Source organism: Hyperolius riggenbachi, chromosome 2 (genome assembly GCF_040937935.1).
Source record: "Hyperolius riggenbachi isolate aHypRig1 chromosome 2, aHypRig1.pri, whole genome shotgun sequence".
NCBI classification, from domain to species: domain Eukaryota; kingdom Metazoa; phylum Chordata; class Amphibia; order Anura; family Hyperoliidae; genus Hyperolius; species Hyperolius riggenbachi.
Genome location: NC_090647.1, coordinates 78,930,592 through 78,950,956, shown reverse-complemented (window position 1 = coordinate 78,950,956; position 20,365 = coordinate 78,930,592). Strand labels below are relative to the sequence as shown.

Here is a 20,365-nt window from a genome sequence, read left to right as displayed (position 1 = left end):
AGAAGGCACGTGCCATCAACCCCCAATATTGTCAGGATGTAGTTGACAATTTAACACAGAACACCTCATCTTTCTCATCTTCCGCACGGAAACGTGACATATCTTCCTCCTCCTGCTCTGATTCTGGCACCCAACTTAACACTCCGTCGGCAGCCATCACCAAAGTGCCATCATCCCAGGGTTCAGCGGTGTGGAAATTGTATTGTGTGTCTGCCTCAGATGAGAACAATGCCATCTGTACTCTCTGCCACCGAAAATTGAGCCGTGGAAAGACCAAGACCCACGTAGGGACAACTACCTTACGAAGGCACATGATTACAAAGCACAAACTGCAATGAGATGACCACCTGAGGAAAAGCAGCACACAAAAGCAAAGCCACACACCACAGTGGAAGATACCAGGCCGCAATTATTTCTCAAATAAGGCAATACCTAAGCTGTACCATGATGTTGAAAGGCAAGTGGTGACATCTCTGGCACACAGCGTTGGGTCAAGGGTCCATCTGACCATGAATGCCTGGTCTGCAAAGCACGGTCAGGCCTGCCCGAAGACTAAGTCAGTCCCCACACACAGTATCTCTGCCTGCACGCCATGTGACTGCCTGCCCCAAGACTAAGTCAGTCCCCACACAGCATCTCTGCCTGCAGGCTGCTTGACTGCCTTCTCCGCCACCACCAACAGGGTCCAGGACTCCAGGCGAATTCCTGAATGGCTATAATAATTTTTCTGGTGCATGTACATGCCTGCCTAATTTTTCTGGCTGCACTGCAGCTGCAACAACGTTGATCGTTGCCTTGCCGCAGTGAAGGGGCTTGCGTATCACAATGAAGCAATGACCACCGGCTATATGAGTGTCTCGGGAGGGGGGGGTTCACCCAAGATAATAAGGTCGTTGCTTCATTGTGGACAGACCAAATTCGATCAGCTGGACAGTCACTATTGTTCTATTATTGAGCTGCCACAGACCGGCGACCATATGGGCTTGAAAACCGCCACGGCCTGCACTCTCGCCATAGTGTGCACCAGTCCAGCATGGCCGTCAGTACACAAACAGCTGTTTGCGGTGCGTTACACAGTGAGTTTGGTGTGTCAGTGTGAAGCAGTACTCTAATTACACTCCCTGATTGATGTATACACATGCAAGACGCCCTGAAGAAGCGTCATGTGACGTGAAACGTCGGTGGGAGGAGCCTATCGCCGCACCACACGGATTTCGCGTCCCCGCTGCCCGCACTGCCACTCTATACCAATGCTGGTGGAAGTGTGAGCCTTGCCCAGCTGACCTGTCCGGGTGTGTGGATGGGCATATACGGCATTCTATCCCCCCATGCACTTTATAGACATTCTGAAAAGCTGGAGTAAAACCCAACTAAAGGGATATATGAGCCTAAAAATTGTCGTCAAAACGGACGTGACTGCAGGCTATTGAGGAGGAGGGGAGATAACACAGTAAAGCTGACCTGAGATGTACCATATCCTGGATTCATTGCAAGTATAAATTATCATGCATGCATAAGTTGAAGCATTGGGAGAATGATGTCTGGATGACACTGCTCTATGAAACAGCATTTTTGCTTGCACCCCTGTTAACTGACTAACGCTTGCTTGTTAACTGTTGCCAAAAATTACAGGACTTATCCCTATTAGGGGGAGGCAGCTGCCGGATGCATGGTGTGCGGTGGCGTGTATGTGCGGGCGGACTGGGCTTGCGCGCATGGAGCATAAGAGTCATTAGACAGACTCCATGCACACAAGCCTAGAGTATTGATCTAGGGGAAGTGTGGGATGGCTCCTCGGTTTTAATTGTTCCAGTTTCTGCGCAGAAATAGGTTTTAACTTCTGTCTGTGGTTTGAGTCGTAAATGGTGAATACCCGCAGTGTTGTTTTGTTCAATAAAGAATTACTCATGTAACTGAGATGTATCAGGTGTCCATGGCCATTTTTGTGCTACCACTATACATGTAAATTAATACTGGCCGCACCAGTTCACCAGTTCCTTTGACTAATATATAGACAGTGATCTTTGCACATGTACTGCAGTTCCATGGCTAAATTCTTGATTTTAATACATGCAAGATGTTTTAAAGCACTTTAGGCCTCCAATTTAGCATGCAATGTGATTTCTGCCCTTAAAACGCTGCTTTGCGTCAAATCCAGATTTTTCCCCAGGACTTTTGGCGGCTATCCCACTCATCCATGCAAAAAATCAGGTGTTAGACCCCTTGAAACATCTTTTCCATCACTTTTGTGGCCAGCATAAATGTTTTTAGTTTTCAAAGTTCGCCTCCCCATTGAAGTCTATTGCGGTTCGCAAAAGTTCGCAAGTTCGCGAACGTTTGCGGAGGTTCACGAACCCAGTTCGTGAACCTAAAATCGGAGGTTCGGGCCATCTCTATTACATATGCTGATTATAACCTCACTAATATTATCAATGTGAAAGTTTTGATGTTTGGATGTTTGTTACTCAATCACACAGCAATGGCTGAACGGATTTGAATGAAATTTGGCACACACATAGTACATTACATTACCTGGAATAACATATAGGATACTTTTTATCCCCATAACCAAAAAGTGGGCGGAGACAAATACACATTTCTTTTGGAAAATGTAAACTTCAGCCAGTCTTACACTGATAATGGCAGGGTTCTCAAACTTTGCACAGTTGGTCACTGGGTGATTGGGATTAATATTAAGAAAAGTAGGTGGAGCCTACAAAAGTTAGTGAAAATTCACCTATTGATTTTCAAGCGGAATATTTAATTGCTACCATTCTTGCACTGTTAATGGCACAAGCCTTAAACCTGGTACAGTTGGTCATTGGGTGACTGGGGTTCAAATACAGAAAAGGGAGTGGAGCCACAAACAACCAATCAGATTTGTTTTGTTTCAATGCACATTATTGATGGCAAAGACCGCAAAGCTCACAAATTTGGTCATTGAGTAATTGAGTAATTGTGTGTTAGGGTTAGAAAAAATGGATGAAGCCAACACCAGCCAAATACATACCTGGGAAATGCCGGGTCATCAGTGGGTGGAGACAAGTACAAATTTCACCAGGATAATGTAAACTGCAGCCATTCGTACACTGGTAGTGTTCTCAAACTTTGCACAGTTGGTCACTGGGTGACTAGGATTAATATTTAGACAAGTGGATGTAGCCTACAAAAGCCAATCAAAATTCACCTATTGATTTTCAAGGGGAATATTTAATTGCTGCCATTCTTGCACTGTTAATGGCACAAACCTCAAACTTGGTACAGTTGGTCATTGGGTAACTGGGGATAAAATTCAGAAAAGGGATGGAGCCACAGCCAATCATATTTGTATCATTTCCATGCAAATTATTGATGTCAAAGACCGCAAAGCTCACAAACTAGGTCATTGAGTAACTGAGCAATTGTGAGTTAGGGTTACAAAAAGTGGGTGGAGCCAAAACCAGCCAAATACATAACGGGCAACGCCGAGCCATCAGCTAGTGTTTATATAGGTATAGATGATCCACCACCACACCGATATATACAGACTCTCCAGATCAAAGGACCTATATGTAGGTCAGCATACACCTTAGAACACTAGGCTGTCCTCCATCATAGTGGTTTAAACTGGTAGTCTTCTGCTATAGTAACCGCTTCATATCACAAAAGACAAAATCCTTGCAGCAATACCTCTACGCAAAAAGCCTCTAATAGTGTAAAAGTGTACAGTTTTTATTGGCTCTAAAATAGCTGTGCACTTACAATTTGCATTGATAATAGACCACATAGAGTTTTTTTGATGGGCTCTCCTCCGTATGTTGGGCACTGGCTGGCTCTATGGGCAATCCTTGCTCAAGTTGACATGCTACAACCTCCGAAGCTCTGCTAGAGCCAATCATCTCCATGCTCGACGTGTAGTCAGCTCTGGTTTCCACATTCAGACCCACCTGTCCTATGTGTGATGATGCCTGCCAGCTGCTTCTTCTCCATGACCTGTCACATGTCATAATGTGGATAACATGCGCTGGGTCACTGAGAAGAGGCGCCCGTGAGGATCAAGACGCTCGTGTACGGACTGGAGCAGTGCAACAGGACAGTTGAGTTGCTATCCCGCCAAAAACGGTGCAGGGCCCCCACTACATTTGATTAGGGAGATGGGGGCGTCGGCCATCTTAAGGGCCTGGGGGGGGGGGGGGGGGTGAATATGCTGCAGGGGTGGGGGCTCAGGTTAATTTGGCTTGAACCAGTGCTGTAACCATGCTGAGATATGCATTGAGGTAGAAAGTCTGGTGCCACTTTTACAATACAACCTCCTCTCACCATCACAGTCTCTGGAGGACACCGGACCAGCACTTAGACTCTACACCATGATTCCCTCAACACCTGCTGTAGTTCATGGCTAACTTCTCCACAGTTGTGACATTAGATTTTCCTGTAGTTTTACTCAATAAAGAGACCTCATCATGTTAAAAATCACATTGTCTTTCAGTTCATTCAAAAACAGAGCTAAGGTAGACCCAGGCAAATATTCTACATGGTGCTGAACTTTGCTTGGGAATTGTCTTTAAAATGATAGACTCCTGTAAAGTCTTAATAAATATCAAGAGAAGGAGTTTTGTTTAATTGCCCTAAATGGTGGATTTTGAAGCAGGCTTAAGAAAAGGAAAGAGCAGATTACCATGTTGTCACCTTTTACTCGCTGTTTTACCACCTGCTACGCCGGAGTGAAAATCGTCTGAACAAGAGGATTACTACACAACGACTTCAATTACTGGAATCTGTTCCCTGACGAAACCTGATCATTCCCTCTCGCATTCTTTCTGTTCACGTTCTATGGGAAACAAATTTAATTCTTTGAAAGACAACATGGTCCAAGGCAAAAAAAAAAATAAAGCCCTGATTTATTTTCTGCTGGCTGGTGTACGTCATACTTCAATCTCTAAAACTTTTCTTTATCCACTCGGATCTTGTTGCAATATCACATAATTAAAGTGAAGCAACATTTTGTCACCTCTGAAAAATAAAGAAACAAAAAAATCATAATCCTTGATCCATCCAATCAGTAGTTATGAAAAAACAAATTAAACAGAAACAGTATTAATGCAAACTTCCAGTAACTATAAACTGATATTTTAAAGTCTATGTTTAACCCTTTTGCTGCTCGTCGATTTGTCCTAAACGCAAACATTTACTGGCAAGCAGTTTTTAGACATTTTTAAACTCATTAGGTTTACTTAGGATTTTTGACAAGAACACCTACATGAAAAGGACATACCGGTATTATACAGTGGTGTGAAAAACTATTTGCCCCCTTCCTGATGTCTTACTCTTTTGCATGTTTGTCACACTTAAATGTTTCTGCTCATCAAAAACCGTTAACTATTAGTCAAAGATAACATAATTGAACACAAAATGCAGTTTTAAATGATGGTTTTTATTATTTAGTGAGAAAAAAACTCAAAACCTACATGGCCTTGTGTGAAAAAGAAATTGCCCCCGGAACCTAATAACTGGTTTGGCCACCCTTAGCAGCAATAACTGCAATCAAGCGCTTGCGATAACTTGCAACAAGTCTTTTACAGCGCTCTGGAGGAATTTTGGCCCGCTCATCTTTGCAGAATTGTTGTAATTCAGCTTTATTTGAGGGTTTTCTAGCATGAACCTCCTTTTTAAGGTCATGCCACAACATCTCAATAGGATTCAGGTCAGGACTTTGACTAGGCCACTCCAATCTTCATTTTGTTTTTCTTCAGCCATTCAGAGGTGGATTTGCTGGTGTGTTTTGGGTCATTGTCCTGCTGCAGCACCCAAGATCGCTACAGCTTGAGTTGACGAACAGATGGTCGGACATTCTCCTTCAGGATTTTTTGGTAGACAGTAGAATTCATGGTTCCATCTATCACAGCAAGCCTTCCAGGTCCTGAAGCAACAAAACAACCCCAGACCATCACACTACCACCACCATATTTTACTGTTGGTATGATGTTCTTTTGCTGAAATGCTGTGTTACGTCTACGCCAGATGTAACGGGACACGCACCTTCCAAAAAGTTCAACTTTTGTCTCGTCGGTCCACAAAGTATTTTCCCAAAAGTCTTGGCAATCATTGAGATGTTTTTTAGCAAAATTGAGATGAGCCTTAATGTTCTTTTTGCTTAAAAGTGGTTTGAGCCTTGGATATCTGACACGCAGGCCATTTTTGCCCAGTTTCTTTCTTATGGTGGAGTCGTGAACACTGACCTTAATTGAGGCAAGTGAGGCCTGCAGTTCTTTAGATGTTGTCCTGGGGTCTTTTGTGGCCTCTCAGATGAGTTTTCTCTGCGCTCTTGGGGTAATTTTGGTCGGCCAGCTACTCCTGGGAAGGTTCATCACTGTTCCATGTTTTTGCCATTTGTGGATAATGGCTCTCACTGTGGTTCGCTGGAGTCCTAAAGCTTTAGAAATGGCTTTATAACCTTTACCAGACTGATAGATCTCAATTACAGTACTTTTGTTCTCATTTGTTCCTGAATTTCTTTGGATCTTGGCATGATGTCTAACTTTTGAGATGCTTTTGGTCTACTTCTCTGTGTCAGATAGCTCCTATTTAAAGGGACTCCGAGCAGTGCAGAAACTATGGAAAGATGCATATCATTTTAAAGCTCTCTTTCTCCTCTTTCCAATGATATATAAACCGCCGCCTTATGCCTTTTAGTTTTCGCTATTTTCGTGATTGAAATTGCCGCGCGAAAATAGAGAAAACAATAAGGGGTAGGGCGACGATTTAGGTGTCGCCAGAAAGAGGAGAAAGAGAGCTTTAAAGTGATATCCATCTTTCCATAGTTACTTGTATTACACAGGACGACACTTTCCCCAGTGTCAGCAGCTCCATTCAGCAGAATGGAGCTGCTGACTTTAGGAAAAAGTCGCCATGTGTAATACAATGTAACTATGGAAAGTTGGATATCATTTGAAAGCTCTCTTTCTCCTCTTTCTGGCGACACCTAAATAGTCGCCCTACGCCTTTTAGTTTTCTCTATTTTCGCGATTGAAATCATGGCCACGGCAATTTCAATCGCGAAAATAGCGAAAACTAAAAGGCGTAGGGCGGCGGTTTATATATCATTGGAAAGAGGAGAAAGAGAGCTTTAAAATGATATGTCTCTTTCCATAGTTTCTGCACTGCTCGGAGTCCCTTTAAGTGATTTCTTGATTGAAACAGGTGTGGCAGTAATCAGGCCTGGGGGGTGACTACAGAAATTGAACTCAGGTGTGATAAACCACACTTAAGTTATTTTTTAACAAGGGGGGCAATTAATTTTTCACACAGGGCCATTTAGATTTGGAGTTTTTTTTCTCACTAAATAATAAAAACCATAATTTAAAACTGCATTTTGTGTTCAATTATGTTATCTTTGACTAATAGTTAACGTTTTTTGACGAGCAGAAACATTTAAGTGTGACAAACATGCAAAAGAATAAGAAATAAGGAAGGGGGCAAATAGTTTTTCACACCACTGTATATGTTTTTTTTAATATAATGAATAGGACTTAAACATTGAAAACAATTTTGTACTTTGTTCTGGAGATAAAATACAATGTTGGGGTGAAATATGTTAAAAAAAAATGTGAAATCAAAAATAAAATATTTTTCTGTTGCATTTTTTTTTCAAAGAACAATTACATTTACTGACAAAAATGTTACTGTGTGTAAAAGCCCTGATTCTGCTGAATCCACCGATACCAGATATGTATTGGTATCCCACTTTTCCTGTCCTGGAATACCTATTCCAGGACAGGAAAAATATGCCGGTACAGGTAGCCAGGTAGCCAGACATAGCTGCAGCCAGTATAGGTAGCCTGGAATAGGTGCACCAGTACCAGTAATATACAGTATATTTTTGATAGCTCCTTTCAAAGGTAAAGGCAAAAAAAACACAATGTCCTTATTAGGGTGATCCACCACACCCACTATAAGATACTTGCTTGTTAGAAGGACAATCATTTTGAAGGAAGGTATCACAGCACAACACAGTCTTGCAGTGCAAAAACTTGATACAACTTTATTCATACAAAAAAAATATAAAAAGGATTTTTTTCTAAACTAAAGACGCTTATCCAAACAATCAGTTTTCATGAATTGCGATAAAGCATGTCAAAGAAGACCTTCATGAGACTGGCAGATTCAATAATCTGGCTTAACGAAATGAGCAGTAATTAATTTCTGGTGGCAACAACACATGTTCGTTTCGGGCAATTTAACTACCACGTCACGCAGATGGGCTGTCCCCTCTGCCTTCAGTCTCCCAGTGGCGATCGCTACTCGGAGACTGTTAGACGGTCGAAACCGCCTTCTAATTACCCGTACAGCACTGCAATCTAAGGCAGCGCTGTACTGGGGACAGCCGTGTGACACGGCTGTCCCCTCTGTGGGCTAGGAGGTGATCAGCTGTCATAGGCTGAAGCCTATGACAGCTGATCACGCTGATTGGCTGACGGAGGGAGTATGAAAATAAAAAAAAATACATAAATTTAAAAAAAAATAAAAACAATAAATATTTATAAAAAAATAAATAAACATCTAGGGGCGATCACTCAGACCCCACCAACAGAGAGCTCTGTTGGTGGGGAGAAAAGTGTGTGTGTGGGGGGGGGGGAATCACTTGTGTGCTGTGTTGTGCAGCCCTGCAGCTTGGACTTAAACCTGCAGTGACCTATTTGGCAAAAAATGGCCTGGTCTTGGGGGTGGGGGGGGGGGGGGGGGGATTGGGGAGGTGTAAAGCTTGTGGTCCTGAAGTGGTTAATGCCCTTCATCAGGCCTCTGTATATATAACAGGCCTCTGTATATATAACATTATATTGGGCCCAGTGAACAACAGGAGCCAGATCTGCACATAAATGCAATAAACAAGGTATCCGAACCAATCGGGTGCAACCACAACATCCCACAGACCAACTAACGAATAGCCCTTTTGTGGCTGCTAGGCTATCCGTTAGTCAGTGAGATTTGGGTGCCAGCAAAAGACAGAGCCCAAATGATGATAAAAACTTTGCAATATGGCCACCAGCAATAGTTGGAAGCCGAATTGCAATTACATTTTTCGGTCTCACCCTGCGCCCAAATTTCCCAGCGCCCTTTTTAAATGTATGCAGTTTCTCTAGTGTTCTTCAACTGCTACATATTGTAGACAAATGTTGTTTTACTGAGCTTGTTATCTGTTCCCTGCCCTCACATCTGTTTTTCTCTCAAACACAGAGTTTTACAACTACTTATTAGTTATCAGTGAGGGTAAGAGGGCTTATACATTACTCAATATTGCGGTTCAATCAACCTTCCTTTTCGATAATTTTAACATGGCTGCCCAATCGTTCTTTTTATTGACTTCCATCCAAAACTGGTCTAGTGGATTGATGGTGAATGGTGGAAAAATGTTAGTCCCAAAAGCTCGGTTGGGTGCATGGTGGTAATTGTGATTGATATCACGATGACTGACAGTCCCGATGGGAAGGTACCATGTGACACTGGTACATGTGTAGCCAACATGTGCCAAGTTATGTGGTACCGTCACTCTCAGTGATGCTGGACATTGAAGGATGAAATCTATTGGAAATGAATGCATATTACAGGCAATAGATCCCTCTCTGATAAGATAGATCTGAGAGGGATCTATCTGATAGTCGGTCTGGCCAAACTTTGAGTTCATGCATGAAGGAAGTCCATGCTACTGCTCAGGTGCAGTGTGGCCATGCTCTTTCTCATACGGGAGTGCGGCTATGAGCGTCAGGAGGACATATCACTGGATCGGCAATGTGGAGGGAGACGGGGAAGCCTCTAGAGCATGCATGTCAAACTCCGGCCCGTGGGCCAAGTCTGGCCCTCAGAGCCATTAAATTTGGCCCCCAAGTGGTTTCCCCACTTTGCATTATGTTTGGCTCACTCTAGAGCACCAGGGAAGCTATATTGGAAGTGAAACTACAGGGAAGCCATATGGGAGAGGTAGGGGGAAAGCACTAAACACTAGGGAACAGTATAGGGGCCTCTAGACACCAGGGAACTGTATAGGGGAGGGAGCACCACTAGACACCAGAGAACTGTATAGGGCTTAGAGGGGGGCCATTAGACATCAGGGAACTTTGTATGGGAGGAAGATGGCCAATAGACATTGAGGTTGGCCCACGACTAGGTCCCAGTGTACAATTTTGGCCCACTTTGTATTTTAGTTTGACACCCCTGCTCTAGAGGATCCGGAGACTTCCCTCTCCTAAGGTAAGTATCAAAATTGTTTTGATTTTTTTTTCTTTTAAAAACGTACAGGTTTACTTTAAATATCTCACCAATTGTCACGCAGTATTTACCTTGAGGTAGGCTTCAGGGCTGCACATCATATTATCCAGCTGCTGAATCAAAACTAGATGTGTCGCTTTATGAAATCTTGATTTTATCACTCACTGGGCCTAGAAATATCGAAACAGGTCACATATTTCCCAAGCTTTTTTGTTCTTCGTTGCAAGTCATTTATAAGCCAAATTAAAAAATCCAGACAAGGCCTCACTGTTGTGAAGTACGGAGGAAGTTCTTCCAAGAGCCCACTTGTTCCAGCCTGATTCCTGTCTTACATGATTACAGCTCCTGGCAGCCTTAGCACACCATCGCTATTTTATAGACACTCTTGTGCTGTGAGAAAAACACAACACGCATGTCATTTGTGTTATCTCACATTTATTGCAAAACGGCGAGTCAGATTCTTGACGAAAACCTTTAATTATCTGATGTTTCCCAGAATGCCTTTGGTTAAACAGAATAGTTGGATGAGGATGATATACAAATTCCTCCACAACTCTATGGCCCGCGTCATGTGAGGCTCAGAGTGGTTGTCGAGTTTAGTCTAGCCACTAGGAGTGGTCTTTAGTTATGCTTAAATAACAAAGACTGTCTAGCTCGTTCCCTACAGGAGCATTACATGCTGAAGCTAGTGAAAAGTGTCAGAGGGGTGTGGCCAAATTACAAATAATACATTTCTGTTAACCATCTGCATACTTATACACACACACGGCCTTCTCTATTGAAGACAAAAATAACAATGCAAAGGGTAAAAAAATGTAACTTATACAAATCCTCTGTCCCTCTACATCTGAACATTAAGGCCTCGTTCATATATTCTGCGTTTGGTGTGCTTGGGAAACGCATCAGAAAACGCATGGCCAAAACGCGTACATTTGTACGCGTTTGTATGCGGTTTTTAAATGCGTTTGTGTGCGTCTTTATTTAGTATGCGTTTTTGGACACCTGGACATTTCTCAATAAAGGTGTGTTAAAAAAAATTTGTTTTTTTCTTTTCTTGATGTCACTTCCTTTCTGTGTGGGTTTTGTAGGAAGTGTGAAGGTGATAGGAGAAAGGAAGAGGAAGTGAGTCACGTTGTCCATCCCCAAACGCATCGCCAAATACGCATAAAAAAACGCATGGTCATGCGGCCATCTGCGTTTCCATTGACTTTCATTGCTATGCGTTTGTTCGCGTTCCGCACACATATGCATGCATCTATGCGTTTCAAAAACGCGTACGTTGGAAACGCATAGATGTGAACGAGACGCATAGCAATGCATTGTTTTTGCCCTGCACTAAAAAAACGCACACATCCGCAGTGGGAAAAAACGTACAGCACCGCATTTGATGTGAACGAGGCCTAAAGAGAAACTGTAACCAAGAATTGAACTTCATCCCAATCAGTAGCTGATACCCCCTTTTACATGAGAAATATATTCCTTTTCACATATAGATCATCAGGGGGCTCTGTATGACTGATATTGTGGTGAAACCCCTCTCACATTGTGATGTCAGCGCCTCATAGCTCTGAGGTACTGACATCACACTGAGGGAGCCTTGTTGCATTGCGTAAACTAAAAGCTGTTTCTAACTGCCAAAAAAAGCCAGCAGTATCTCCTTCCAGTGACATCTCCTGCCAGCAGTAAACATGTCACCATGTGATAAATGTCAGAATGTAAATCAGGGAGAGGAACATCAGGTAATGTATGGGCATATTGACCATGTGACAGATCTCTCTCTGATCGAATCTGATCACAGAGAGATCTTTTGCTTGCCCATATACCACAGACCGATTCCCAGTAGATTTCAGCATGGAACACTTCACTCCCCCCTTCCCCCGGGTGCCCATGCTAAATGCCCCCCAAGCAACCCCTCACCCACACACCTGGTGCCTATGCTCTGGAAATTTTCACCTGTCTGCTGCATGACTCCTGACCACTTCTCCACCATCACCTCTTGTCTGCAGTTACTGTGAGCACTGTACCATGTGGTCTGTGTACCACGTAGCACATGTGTGATGTCACATGTGACCTGCTGTCGTGGACAGGTAAACATTTTCAGACCACAGGCACCAGTGGAAGTGTGATGCTGATCTATTTGGCTACAGTAGTGTCTGACTCAAGAGAGATGGAATAGCACTCCTCTGTGGGTGTGCGGGAACCAACCCCTTGGACCAACAAGGTGAAGATCCATCTAATGGTCTATAATGGTCCGCACCACATCTAAGTATAAATCTTCTTTATTGAAGATCCATAAAATGCTGTGTAGCAGCTACAGCCCGCTGTTTCGGGTTACATGCCCTGTTACAAGCTGCTCAGCTGAGGGGCTTGTAAAAGGGCATGTAACCCGAAACAGCGGGCTGTAGCTGTTACACAGCATTTTATGGATCTTCAATAAAGCTGATTTATACTTGGATGTGGTGCGGACAGGGCCGGATTTGTACTTTTTACCGCCCAAGGGCACTGTCACCAGCCACCCCCCTTCAATACAGGTAGTCAGATGACCTCTCCCCCTTTCCCTCTAGTGTTGCCTGTGACCCCCCACTTAAGTATAGGTAGCTAGATGACTCCCTTAATCCCTCCCTTTCTCACTCCCCCCTTTGAGAATAGGTAGCCAGCTCGCCTCCACACCGCAGTAGCCATCAGTGTAACCTCTCCGCTCGTCTCCATTGCAGAAGCTTCCTCTTCTCCTCAGTCTTCATCAGCCGCTGCTGCATATCTGTCCCTCCAACCAGCATCTCTCACTTGTGACTTGCCAGCATGTTACCAGCGAGTTAGAGGGGAAGAGGAAGCTTCAACGTTGGAAATGTGAACGACTGGTGGCTGCTATTCCACATCCTCCGCTTGTAGCTCTGCAATACTGCCCAAGTCCATAGCCACCAGGCCACAATGCCAACGTGCAGAGAGAGCAGGGCAGCCACTGCACAGGCGACTGGCAGCAGAGTACTGCGATCAGGTTCTCGCCTGATCTCCCCGCATTGCAGCATTTGCAAGCTTGCAAATGCTGCACCAATTTAGCCTGGTGCTTTGGTGCCCTTGCTCCTGTGGTGCCCTAGGCCATGGCCTAGGTGGCCTTGGCCTAAATCCAGCCCTGGGTGCGGACCATTATCTTCAAACAAGTAGTGTCAGAATCACACCAGAAACAAGCATGCAGCTAATCTTGTCAGATCTGACAATCATGTCAAACACCTGATCTGCTGCATGCTTGTTCAGGATCTATGGTTAAAAGGATTAGCGGCAGAGGATCAGCAGGACAGCCAGCAGTGGCATAACTACAACTCATGGCGCCCCCCAGCACAATTTTGATGGGGCCCCCAGTGTCCACACCTCTTCCCTTGCCCCGCCTTGATGTCCTTCCCGACCTTGGGGCCCATCTCACAAGGGTTATAGAACAAGTGTGGCCATCAATATATACACACACATAATAAGTGTAGCCTCAAAAACACCTGAACCAGTAGAGTCCCCTGTATCGGAGGAAGGGAGGGTTAGTAGTTGCCCCCCCCCCTGCAATCACAGGGGCTGCTCCTCACTAGTTATGTCCCTGATAGCCAGGCAACTAGTATTGCTTTAAGTGACACTGAAGCGAAAAAAAACCTTATGATATAATGAATAGTATGTGTAGTACAAATAATTAATAGAACATTAGTAGCAATGAAAAGAGTCTCATATTTTTAATTTCAGTTATATAGGGCTTTTTAAAAATAATATTCCCTCATTCTCTATTATTTGCAGTTTACAAATTACACTCTGTATTTGAAATGATGAAACAGAGCAGAGCTAATGACGCTTTGAGCGTTCTGGCAGGAAAACCTTAAACAGACAAGAAACAGTGAGAGACAGGTTGGGATAAGTGCTTCAGAAAACAGCACTGTAGCCCACCAAGCTTGGCCAGAGAGCTCAGAGAAGCTCTTTTGCATAGATAACAACTGAAGTTTTTTTCTAACTCTTCCTGTACTGGAAACAATATGAGACTCAGATCTTTGCTACTAACATTCTATTTCTTAGCTGTACTACACATACAAATCATATCATAAGTTTATTTTCACTTCAGACTCCCTTTAAAAGGAAATAAATATGGCCGCCTCCATATCTCTATCGGTTCAGATGTTCTTTAATCCTTATTCCTTTCCCATACTAACATGTACTGTTTTCCCTTGAGTTACACTTGAAGGGCTCCAGCTCTAATTGTAATATTAGACTGACTCGATGATCCATTAATTGCTGCTTGTAGGAAACAGAAGTCAGCAGAAGTTGAAGCAACTCGCTCATGCAGTGCTCAGAATTTGCAGCCCTGCTCTGCGCACTGCAGCAGAATAACCTATCAATAAAGCAACGCAGCCAAAAGAAAATAGTTTCCCCATAAAGTTAATCTCTCCCAGCTTTTATAGCAATTTGGGCAGAGTGAACATTTACAATATTTTATCCCAACCAAGTCCGGGAAATACAGAAAAACATACAGAGAACTTTCAAAGCTTAGCCTCCTCTCGGTACACATGCTCAGTCTCATATAACACATTTCCATCAGATCAAATTAAACTAGGTGAAGAAAATGTAAGTTCAAGTCTGGAAAATTCCTAGATAGCTAGCTGTGAAACCAAGCCTATATGCCAGGCCTCGGTAATTAGGGAATACAGAGCTGATGGGGACTCTAACTCATAGCATGTCCTGTCAGAGCCTGGCTCCCATATGAGCTTTCATAATAGATGGAAAGCATAGAACGGATCATTGTTATGTTTCCAGTTTTCAATTGTTTTTATTGCTATTCACTTTGCGAATCCTAAATATCCAGTATATTGCTGAACATTTGGCTGATCAGTGTTTTTATGTTGGCCAGGATCTTTCTTTCAACCTTCAGAAGGCTATAGCTCCATCTGCAGGCTTCAAGTGGTAAACATGAAATATTTATGGCTAATAGTTCATGTTTACAGCTCAACAGGGTTGTAACTATGGGGAACCAGACCATGCAACTACTAACCTTCCCTTCTGCCAATATAAGGGGCTGTCTTTTAGATTGGGTGTTTTTGTGGTTACACATGGTATAGGTGTGAAGATTATGATGGTCAACCTTGTTTTATGACCCTTGCAAGATAGGCCCCCAGGCTGTGAGGGCCACAAGGGGTAGGCATGGGAAAGGGTGTAAGCATTGGGGGGGCCTCATCAAAATGTTGCTGTTGGGATCCCATGATTTGTAGTTGTGCCCCTGCAGCTCGAACAAAGAAGACCATTAGCCATAATAAATAATATGTTTAAAATTCTTCACGTTTCCATTAAACTGACCCAGGATACACCTTGTTCAATCGTCTTTGTAGATAATCAAATAGCAGTTAAAGTCATAACAGCAATAACAATAACATTTCTATAGCGCGTTTACCCCATAGGACTCAAAGCGCTTAGGCTCTCTCAGATTCAGTAATTGGAAGTATCAACACAACAAAAGTTATATTTCTGCAAATGCCAAACTGAACTGGTGGGTTTTCATTCTGGATTTAAACATGTCCAGAGATGGAGCTGTCCTGATCTGCTGAGGTAAGGAGTTCCATAATGTAGGAGTGGCATGACAGAAGGTTCTGGGACCAAAAGTTTTCAGGTGGTCTCTGGGTGTGACTAGATTATTAGAACCTGTAGACCTGAGATTGCAGGGATTGCTACACAGCTACAACATTTCTTTCATGTATCCAGGGCCCAGATTATGTAGTGACTTACATGTCAGTAGGCTGATCTTGAATAAGATCCTCCATTTTATAGGTAGCTAGTGAAGGGAGTGGAGGACTGGTGTTATGTGGCAGTGACAGGGTTGGTTGGTTAACAGTCTAGCAGCAGTCAGTGGCGTAGCTAAGGAGCTATGGGCCCCGATGCAAGTTTTACAATGGGGCCCCCCAAGCACTCTATACATAACAATTGATACGGCGCACCAAAACCTGCCAATGGCAACTACAGTGTCAGAGGTGTAAGAAGGGAATGGGGAACAGTTTGTTAATGATTACCACTATTCAAAGCATCTATAGGTGTGATTATTACCAGCACAGGACCAATAGAGGGCTAATACTGTAGTTGAGGGAGGGTCCTTCGGGGCCCCTCTGGCCCAAGGGCCCCGATGCGGTCGCTACCTCTGCACTCCCTATTGCTACGCCCCTGGCAGCAGTATTCTGTATCAGCTGTAGGCGGTACAAGTACTTTTTTGGAAGGCCAGTGTAGAGAGTATTACAGTAGTCTAATCGATATGTAATGAAGTCATGAACCAAGGTTGGCAGATCTTCTGGGGGGGTGAGGTGCTTGATTTTTGCAATATTCTCCAGGTGAAAATAGGATGATTTCACGACAGCAGAGATGTGAGTTCTTAGGTTTAAATCCCCATCAATTAGAACTACAAGGATACTCACATGCTTAGAGCTGTGTAGATCAGTGCTGAACCGAAATTACGCATGAGCGTAATTACGCATCGTAATTCAATGTAAATTTACGCGTAAGCGCTACGCGTAAATTACGGTCTTACGCGTAATTATTTACGCGTAAGCAGTAGAGTGGTATCGTAATTACACTGTCTACCGTAATTGCTAGGTATGCGTAATTTTACGAACACTTACGCGTAATTTTACGCGTAATTACTAACGTAAAAACTCCCCTTTTCTAAGAGTAGCCAATCAGTCAACATCCTAAGCAACCAATAGTATCTTCTCCCGCCCTTCAGTATAAGCGTACGTTTTGACGCATACGAATGATATGTACGCAATAACTGTCACATTGACGGCTATTGCGTACATATCGTCCGTATGCGTAAAAAAATACGCATTAATGGGTATTACAGCACTACGCGTAACATCGTAGTGTAAGCGCCTACATTACAGTATCCTTACGCGTAACTGCGTAAGTTTACGCGTAATTACAGTGATGTACCGTAGATAATTTCCTACGCCGTAACCGTAATTGCGTAATGCGTAATAGCGTAAAATTAAGCGATAATTTCCTACGCCGTAACCATAATTGCATAATGCGTAATAGCGTAAAATTACGCGTAATGATCCGTAAGCGTAGATTTTTCCATTACGACCAGCACTGGTGTAGATATGTGCCCCCTATTCCCAGTGGTGAAGACTGCAAGTGAAATTGTTTAGTTGTCATGCACTGCCCTCCGATCGAAAGGACTTTAGTTTTTTTCTGAAAGTTATACACATGAATGATGTAGATAGAGCAGAAAGAGCAACTCAGGAAGTGTATATCCTTAACACATGGTATGTGAGTGAACTATATAGGATCTATTCTCACAGATTTGGGGCTGCTGAACAGTTAGTCGACCACTGTTTAAGTTTTAGAGGAATAAGTCTTTGAACTGCCCCCTTACTAGTTGTAGTTCAGGTTGGGGTTGCTCTCTCTCATAGTTACCCTCTGGAGAGTTGAGGATGAGGATGATGGGCATTGGGCACCAACTGAGGGGGCAGGTTGTAAACCCAAGGCTATTAGTGGCTTACTAAACTGATTGTTAGTATGAACAAGAGGCATAATATATACAGCATAAGTTGACAAGAATAAGGAGAAGGAGAGTAGCTTATCTTCAGTTCTTAGGCATTGGCGCAAACCAAAGATGATATGCAGATGACTTTATTTTCAATACATTTCGGTGGTCACCTGCTATGAAATGGCATCTTGATGTGTGGCTGAATCTATTGCCAACGTGAACAAAGTCTGTATTAGATGTGTGGATGCATCCATCATTATTGTAAACAAAGTGCATACTGGATAGGTTTCTGCACCTATCACTAGTGGGAAAACTCTGTACTGAATGTGTAGATACTTCTTTGGTCCGTATGAATAAAGCCTATATTGGGTATGCCACTGTATATGCCACCAGTATCAGCAAAACCTATCCTGGATCTGTAGCTGCAATGCATCTGCCACCGGTATGAACAAAGCCTAGCCTTGATCTGTAGCTGCATCTGCCACTGGTGGTATGAACAAAGCCTATCCTGGATCTGTAGCTGCGTCTGCCACCGGAATGAACAAGGCCTATACTGGATCTGTATCTGCATATGCCACCGGTATGAACAAAGCCTATTCTGGATCTGTAGCTGCATCTCCCACCGGTATGAACAAAGCCTTTCCTGGATCTGTAGCTGCATCTGCCACCGCCCACCGGTAAAAACAAAGCCTATCCTGGATCTGTAGCTGCATCTGCCACCGGTATGAATAAAGCCTATCCTGGATCTGTAGCTACATCTGCCACCGGTATAAACAAAGCCTATCCTGGATCTGTAGCTGCATCTGCCACCGACCACCGGTAAAAACAAAGCCTATCCTGGATCTGTAGCTGCATCTGCCACCGGTATGAATAAATCCTATCCTGGATCTGTAGCTACATCTGCCACCGGTATGAACAAAGCCTATCCTGGATCTGTAGCTGCATCTGCCACCGGTATGAACAAAGCCTATCCTGGATCTGTAGCTACATCTGCCACTGCTATGAACAAAGCCTATCCTGGATCTGTAGCTGCATCTGCCACCGGTATGAATAAAGCCTCTCCTGGATCTGTAGCTACATCTGCCACTGCTATGAACAAAGCTTATTCTGGATCTGTAGCTGCATCTGCCACCGCTATCAACAAAGCCTATCCTGGATCTGTAGCTGCATCTGCCACCTGTATGAACAAAGCCTATCCTGGATCTGTCGCTGCATCTGCCACTGCTATGAACAAAGCCTATGCAGGATCTGTAGCTGCATCTTCCACCTACAGATCCAGCCTCAGGGGAGGGCCAGGACTTGCCCTCCAAAGCTCAGGCCCCTCCCCTCATTATAGCTGCATCTACCACTGGTCTGAACAAAATCTATCCTGGATTTGTAGCTGCATCTGCCACCGTTATCAACAAAGCCTATCCTGGATCTGTAGCTGCATCTGCACCGGAATGAACAAAGCCTATCCTGGATCTTTAGCTGTACCAGCCACCACTATGAACAAAGTCTATCATGGATTTGTAGCTGCATCTGCCACTGGTTTGAACAAAGCCTGTCCTGGATCTGTATCTGTATCTGCCAGCAGTATAAACTAAGCCTATCCTGGATCTGTATCTGCAACTATCACTTGTATGAACAAAGCCTACCCTGGATCCGTAGCTGCATCTGCCAACTACAGATCCAGCCTGGGGGGAACGCAGAGCTGCCCAGGCCTTGCCCTCCAAATCTCAGGCTCCTCCCCTCCTTATAGCGGCATCTGCCACTGGTTTAAACAAAGCCTATCTTGGATCTGTAGCTGCATCTGAGACCAGAATGATCAAAGCTTCTTTTCTCACCAAGCACCCCCTCAATTGGGACAAGTGTGGACCATAGATAAAAAAAGTACAGTCTGCCTAAAACTAAAACAGATGTGAGGTGTACATTATCGGTGTGAAGAAAGTCTAACATTCTATGTATAGGCAGCTGCCTCTGTTATTAGGATAAGCAAAGCCTAAGCTAATACTTCAGGAGATAGTAAAACTATTTATCAGTATTACTTTTTTTTTTTTTACCTCTGCTGTGGAATTTTAATATTTAACAACATGGTAATCTGGCACAGGTTCTGAACTGTCTTCAGAGCCCTCATCCAAAATCTGAACGTCTGCGTAAAAATGTTTAATTAATATGTCTCCCGAAAAGGGATACACAGTGTTCATAGGGTGGGATAGTTTCCATTGCAGATAGAATAATTGATGTGCACAGAAAGAAAGGAGGCTGGTATTAGTGCAGCACCTTATAAGGCGAGGTGTTAACCGCTTAGAGCATGTGGAGAGGCAAGGATCCAACCAGAGCCCACCTATAGTGCAGTACCTGAATAGCAGTGATGTGCCATATGTTATGTAGTGTCATATGACAGGTTCACAAAGATGGGGAACTGGATCATGAATCAACTCCCACTACCAACACCGGAATCAGGTAACTATGGAGATGATTCACAAAATGATCACCTCTTACTTACCAACTCACCATATATCTTTATGTATGATCCTGATTCACTAACATGTAATGTCAACTCCTCATAGGGGTTAATGCCTGTTGAAAATTGTTGTAATGCGCTCTATGCAGTTATCCTCTAGCTTGTTCACCTCTTCTCACTGCAGG

At 43.6% G+C, this 20,365-nt stretch overlaps 1 long non-coding RNA gene across 1 annotated transcript in view; it reads right to left on the bottom strand.

The window, feature by feature from the left end:
* Nucleotides 1-4,668: 4,668 nt before the first annotated feature.
* The window catches only part of LOC137543934 (uncharacterized), a 17,306-nt gene continuing 1,609 nt past the window's right edge, over nucleotides 4,669-20,365 (bottom strand). The window contains exons 2-3 of the long non-coding RNA XR_011025666.1: nucleotides 10,314-10,632; nucleotides 4,669-4,992 (exon numbers count right to left, since the gene is read on the bottom strand). This is a non-coding gene — a long non-coding RNA (uncharacterized lncRNA). The remainder of the gene's footprint in view (nucleotides 4,993-10,313; nucleotides 10,633-20,365) is intronic.